Genomic DNA, 7,044 nt, shown 5'->3' with positions numbered 1-7,044 from the left:
AAAACGACCCAGACGTGAACACAGATTTTTACAATAGAGTAAACAGTCATGTAACAAATAACGCAGAATTATCCAAACCATATTTCCCAATCAATATTAACAACGATAACACCACAACATAAATGACTATAATAATCTACTGCTTCTTAAAAATTTACATTAACATAACTCAAACAGGCAATTAAGAATTCAAGAAACAAATCACCAGAAAAGGACGGCATACAAGAAATTCTCTTCAAGAAAGGCACTTCGAAATTATTTGATCATCTATTAGAAATTTTTCATTTATCGTTCTACCCTTGCTACATCTCAGTTTCTTGGAAGCAAGCTAATACATTAATGTTCCATAAAGAAGGTATGCTAGCCAATAAACCAAACAATTATCGACCAATCAGCCTGACCAGCTGTGTATGAAAAATTCTTGAACGAATAATCAGTAACAGACTCTCCACATTTTTGAAAATAACGTCAAAATTACTCGAGAGACAAAACGGATTCAGAAAACTTAGACAAAAGGCATATCACTTAGTAAGGTTAACTGAAACAATAATAATCAGATTTAACAACAAAAGTATTAGGCGAAAACAAACTATCCTAGGAGCCTAACTGGTAAAAACAATGGAGTAACAGCTGAAACCATCCTCAAAATATACAAAACGTATATAACTGTAATAGACTATGCAGCTCCAGCGTGGATTAACGTTAGCAAAGAACAATTCTAAACCAAACAAGAGTCATTATAAAATATACTACTTTCGACAGTATGTAGAGTGCCCAAAAACCAATTCTTCAAAGTTTATGCATAAATATTCAAACCCACAAACAATAGTAGATAGACCCCTACATACTACAATAAAATATTTCGATAAAATGTGGAGAAAAAATGAACTATTATGCGAACTCGATAGGTATTGCATATAGATAGTCCTGAACACCTCTCCGCGATTAATATACAAATTATATACCTGAACAGAGGAGGAAACAGCACAATACCTTACCGTTGAAAATGTTGTCGAAGAGATGTTCTTAATATTATATTTTTACGTGTGATTGTTTTAACAATGCTATATTAATATTTTGAAGATAAGTCGATATTAAACATACTGTATAGTTTCTTAACGAAATTATACGTTTTTCAAATAAAGCAACGAGCCATCATAGCTCAGAGGTAGAGCACTGGTTTCGTAAACCAGGGGTCGTGAGTTCGAACCTCACTGGGGGCTTGCACACCTTGAACTTGATGAATGCTTATACTTCTATCATATCCAGTTGAACAAATTCATATGAAATTACTTTGACGTAAAGATGGCGATACATGATTCTTCACGTATTTTAAATTTTCATTAAAATAGACATCTTTGTTTAAAAAAATTAAACTGCGTTTGCCATGCTTCTATTAATGTTACACAGCTTGTGGAAATCAATATTTTCGAAACTGCTTTTAGAATAAGCCTGTTTTTGACATATATGTTACCAAAATCTTATATTAATATAAATCCCGAGTTTGACATTACTAAACTTGACAAATACCTAAGACATGGAGTAAAAATAGAAATTTCTGGTTCGAAAACATGATGTAGACACCACTTCCAGCCTTGTTTCTTTACTTTCTTAGAGCACCTAGTTTTAGGCTGGAAAATACAATATTTGCATTTGGATTCATCGTTTTTCTTATTTTCATTATTTATTTATTTTTTAATAATTTTATGTTAATTATCGCTCTCAGATCGGAATGTCTATAAAGATAATTTATATTCTGAGGCATATTAGAACCGACTTCTTTTCTTGCTGAGAACTTTAATTCCGGTTACGCGTGGATAAAAGAACAGGACAAACTCTACGAACAGAGACCAAAGACTGCCTGAAGGGGTTACCTGTTCTTACCACTCGTACAACTGTATACTTATGTGTTGTTTACCAGCCAATCATTAGAAACTAAAATGTCACATAAAGGACACTTAGCGTTGCAATTTGTACTGTTGTGACATCAGTAAAAAATGTGCTCATGCAATGAATCACTGAAATGATTATGAAGGCTATAACACCTTGAGACATATAAATTTGAAAAGCAATAAATAAAAAACAATTTGCTACTGTTAATTTTTGTTTTATTTCGTTTTGAAGAAGAACACTTTCAGAGGCGTGGTCAGGTGGTTGATACTCTCGAATCGTAATGTGAGGTTTCGTGTTCAAACATGCTCGCTCTTTCGATAGTAGGGCTGTTATAATGTGATAGATTAATCCCAATATTCATTGGTAAAAGAGTAGCCCAAGAGTTGGCGGTGGTTGGTAAAGACTAGTTGCTCTTCATCTAGTCTTTCACTGCTAAATTAATGTCGGCTAGCGCAGGTATCCGTATGTGGCTTTGCGCGAAATTCAAAACAAACAAACAATTCTAAACAATGAGATCAGGAGACCTTCAGTGAGAATAAGCAAGAAGAATGGAGAAAAGCTCCTGAACATACAGGAAAAAAAAACTTTTAACCTTCCTTCTGAGTGAGATATCTACACTTATGTGGGCGAAATAGCGCTAAGAAATACTCATATGAGTCAGAGAAACTGTTAAACGCGAGGAAGCCTAAGAATTCACCTGGACGACGAAAGTGCGGGTCGCCTAACCTGGAGCGATGGCGACAACCGCTTAGAACAAAAAGAACATGACGTCTAAAAACCAAGACGCACGCCCTTCCAGTGGCCTGAAAAACAAGCTAAGTAAATCTAGTTCATTAGGTGGCCAGAAATCAGATGTAATTTCAAATGCAGTTAATAATACCCCATTCATGGTCATATGTAATGTGGCCAAAACACAATTATCATCTTTTGATGATGATAAAGATATTAATATAAGGAGAAAACGAAAAACAAGAAGAAAAATAGTCACCGTTACGACAGATAGTGTTCGTACACCTGCGTCCCGAGTAGTCTTTTGCTCATAACGTAAAAAGTATTACGATTAGGCTAATAGATGTATTATAAACATTATTCTAACACACGTTTACATAAATTTGTATGTAAATTAAACGACAAATAAATTGTTTATAAAGAAATAACCAAAAATAGGAGGAGCAGAAAGTGTTCGTACAGTTCAGAACGTGTCAAAAACTGATGTTCCCGTAAAAATTTTGTTTTTTTTTTGGCGAGTAAACTACATTATACCATTCCAGAACTAGACACTGGGTTCATAATTATTGGAATTTAGCCAGCAAAAAATTTACTTCCGGCAATTTAGCGCCATCTCCGTCATTATCTGATTGGTCATCATGACGAACAGGAAACAACTGTCCAATGATTTAAAAAAACCGAATTATTGTAAAATACAAGCCTCGTGTGTCTCTTTCCGGTATTGCTACACAAATTAATGTGCCGAAATTTACTGTTCAAAGCATAATTGCCAAGTTTAAGCTTATAGAATCAACCGCTAACCTTCCTCGTTCCAGACGCCTCACCAAAATTCGAGAGAGAACCAAGTGGAAGGATTTCAGAATGTTAGTAGGAATACTCGTTTAACACGTAATGACATACAGAAACTGGTAAGGAAAACTGGAGTGAAGTAAGCACCATTACAGTTACGAACATGTTACGCTTTTCTGGGTTCAAAGCATGCCTGCCCCCCAGTGGCTTAGCGGTAGGTCTGCGGACTTACAACGCTAAAAACCGGGTTTCGATACTCGTGGTGGGCAGAGCACAGATAGCGCAGTGTGTAGCTCTGTGCTTATTTTAAAACAGCAACAAGAACATCAAAGCATGCCGTCCTCGTAGAACTCCATATTTAAAGCCTGTTCATTTAGAAACACGATTGAGGTATGCAAGAAAACATGTAGTTAAACCCTTTACCTATTGGGAGAATATTCTTTGGTCAGACGAGACTAAAATCGAGCTTTTCGGCCACAGCGATGCTCGCTATATTTTCCGTAAGAAGGGGGAACGAAATCTTCCAAAGAACACCGTCCATACAGTTAAATACGGAAGTGGCTCGATCATGCTATGGGGTTCCTTCAGCTCTTCTGGTGTAGGCAGCCTTCACCACGTCAACGGAATCAAGAAAGAAAGAAGAGTACGTTGATATATTAGGCAGTTATATCGAGAATGATGGTTGTAACTTGCGGCTTGGGCGTCGTTGGATCTTCCAGCACGACAATGACCCTAGGCACACATCGAAATATGTGCAAACCTGGTTGCAGAGGAACCATATAAGCGTTCTGGAGTGGCCATCACAGTCACACGATCTCAACCCAATTGAAAACGTTTGGCATGAGTCGAAGACCAGGGTTTATCAGCGTCATCGGAAAAACATGGAAGAGTTGGAGGCCTTCTGTAAAGAAGAATGGAAAAAAAATACCAGTACTGTCAAACGATCATGGAGGACTATGAGGAGAGATTGCGCCAAGTAATGTTACACAACTGACCATTAAAGTGGACGCACGAACACTTTCTGCTTCTCCTATGTTTGGTTATTTGTTTATAAATAGTTTATTTGTCGTTCAATTTACATAAATATGTATGTAAAAGTGTGTTAGAAGAATATTTATAATATACTCTACTTTCATTATCCTAATCTTGATACTTTTAAGTTTTGACGAACAAAACTACTCACGACGCAGGGGTTCGAACACTTTCTGTCGTAACTGTGGTACCAAAATTTTCAAGTAGAGCAATTGAAAACACCAGCAATGGTAGTTATAAAATGCTAAAATTGCTAAAGATATGGTCACGTATCAGCGGCACGTTTAACAACACCGATGTGACGTGGACATGGCGGTAAGCGCCATATATTTGTCTGTAAAAAATAGTAAGAAAAACCTAATTGTTGCAACTGCATAAAACACACACAGCAAACTACAAAGTTTGCGACAAGTACCAAAAAATAAAGCAACATATCTATGAAATAAAAACAACAAGACCAATTCCAAACGATATAACTAACACAACTTCATAAGAAACACACGCAGCTACAACAACAGATACAGTGACAAATGCAGAAAAGCTGAAGGAAAACATCACACAACAAAATCACCCCCAAGAGAAGAACAAAACCAAACCAAAATAGTGAACAATACACAAGAACTTAACAAACACACAGACACAACAAACCCCCAAGAACACCTACACCTACGCATACTACGCAAGCTATAAATACAAAAGATATCTTAGACATCTGCCTCACACTCTTTAATATTAGACAAAAGTTATTAAATTTTAATGTGGAAAAAGATGTTGACAGTGATCTTCTACCAATATGGTGTACCTTCGATCTCGATCTCCATAAAGATATAACCTTTAAACAAGACCAATTAATTGCAATTAAGCTAATTGACAAAAATATCAGAAAGAATTAGACAACATATTACCAGAAAATGTTGAGCATACAGCCAACAACAAAGTAAAAGTTGATAGTTATAGTCAAATAATCACACAGTACCTACCAAAACCAGCATCGGATACTCTACCATACGAACAACATAAAACTATAAATAACGCATGGAAATCGAACAAACAACTAATAACACAGAAAAGAAAAGACAATTAAGAAGACAGTTCATGGCAACAAGAGACAAAGAAATAAAAATACAAATAAGCAGTATGAGAAATAAAATAAGGCCAGAAATTATATTGTTAAACGAAGTAAAATCGGATAACATTTGCTTCCAACTAAACGAAAAAAAAAAAAAAACGACCCTAGAAAGTTTCGGTCGCACCTATAAAGACTCACCAAAGAAGCCACATCAAGAAAATACCCAATACTAGAATAAAATAACACATTAGCGCACACAAACAAAGAAAAAGCAGAAGCCTCCAGACAACAACTACAAAACACTTTCAAAACAAAACGACCTAGACGTGAACACCTATTTTTACAATAGAGTAAACAGTCATGTAACAAATAACACAGAATTATCCAAACCATATTTCCCAATCAATATTAACAACGATAACACCACAACATAAATGACTATAATAATCTACTGCTTCTTAAAAATTTACATTAACATAACTCAAACAAGCAATTAAGAATTCAAGAAACAAATCACCAGAAAAGGACGGCATACAAGAAATTCTCTTCAAGAAAGGCACTTCGAAATTATTTGATCATCTATTAGAAATTTTTCATTTATCGTTCTACCCTTGCTACATCTCAGTTTCTTGGAAGCAAGCTAATACATTAATGTTCCATAAAGAAGGTATGCTAGCCAATAAACCAAACAACTATCGACCAATCAGCCTGACCAGCTGTGTATGAAAAATTCTTGAACGAATAATCAGTAACAGACTCTCCACATTTTGAAAATAACGTCAAAATTACTCGAGACACAAAACGGATTCAGAAAACTTAGACAAAAGGCATATCACTTAGTAAGGTTAACTGAAACAATAATAATCAGATTTAACAACAAAAGTATTAGGCGAAAAACAAACTATCCTAGGAGCCTAACTGGTAAAAACAATGGAGTAACAGCTGAAACCATCCTCAAAATATACAAAACGTATATAACTGTAATAGACTATGCAGCTCCAGCGTGGATTAACGTTAGCAAAGAACAATTCTAAACCAAACAAGAGTCATTATAAAATATACTACTTTCGACAGTATGTAGAGTGCCCAAAAACCACTTCTTCAAAGTTTATGCATAAATATTCAAACCCACAAACAATAGTAGATAGACCCTACATACTACAATAAAATATTTCGATAAAATGTGGAGAAAAATGAACTATTATGCGAACTCGATAGGTATTGCATATAGATAGTCCTGAACACCTCTCCGCGATTAATATACAAATTATATACCTGAACAGAGGAGGAAACAGCACAATACCTTACCGTTGAAAATGTTGTCGAAGAGATGTTCTTAATATTATATTTTTACGTGTGATTGTTTTAACAATGCTATATTAATATTTTGAAGATAAGTTGATATTAAACATACTGTATAGTTTCTTAACGAAATTATACGTTTTCAAATAAAGCAACGAGCCATCATAGCTCAGAGGTAGAGCACTGGTTTCGTAAACCAGGGGTCGTGAGTTCGAACCTCACTGGTGGCT

At 35.3% G+C, this 7,044-nt stretch overlaps 2 non-coding genes across 2 annotated transcripts; both read left to right on the top strand.

The window, feature by feature from the left end:
- The first annotated feature begins 1,151 nt into the window (after positions 1–1,151).
- TRNAT-CGU (transfer RNA threonine (anticodon CGU)) lies at positions 1,152–1,223 on the top strand. The gene has a single exon. It is a non-coding gene; the product is annotated as a tRNA-Thr (tRNA).
- A 5,749-nt stretch (positions 1,224–6,972) lies between these two features.
- TRNAT-CGU (transfer RNA threonine (anticodon CGU)) lies at positions 6,973–7,044 on the top strand. Its single transcript has one exon. It is a non-coding gene; the product is annotated as a tRNA-Thr (tRNA).

This window comes from Tachypleus tridentatus, chromosome 1 (genome assembly GCF_004210375.1).
Source record: "Tachypleus tridentatus isolate NWPU-2018 chromosome 1, ASM421037v1, whole genome shotgun sequence".
NCBI lineage: Eukaryota > Metazoa > Arthropoda > Merostomata > Xiphosura > Limulidae > Tachypleus > Tachypleus tridentatus.
The sequence above is the reverse complement of the archived record's forward strand: the minus strand, read 5'-3'. Positions and strand labels throughout refer to the sequence as shown.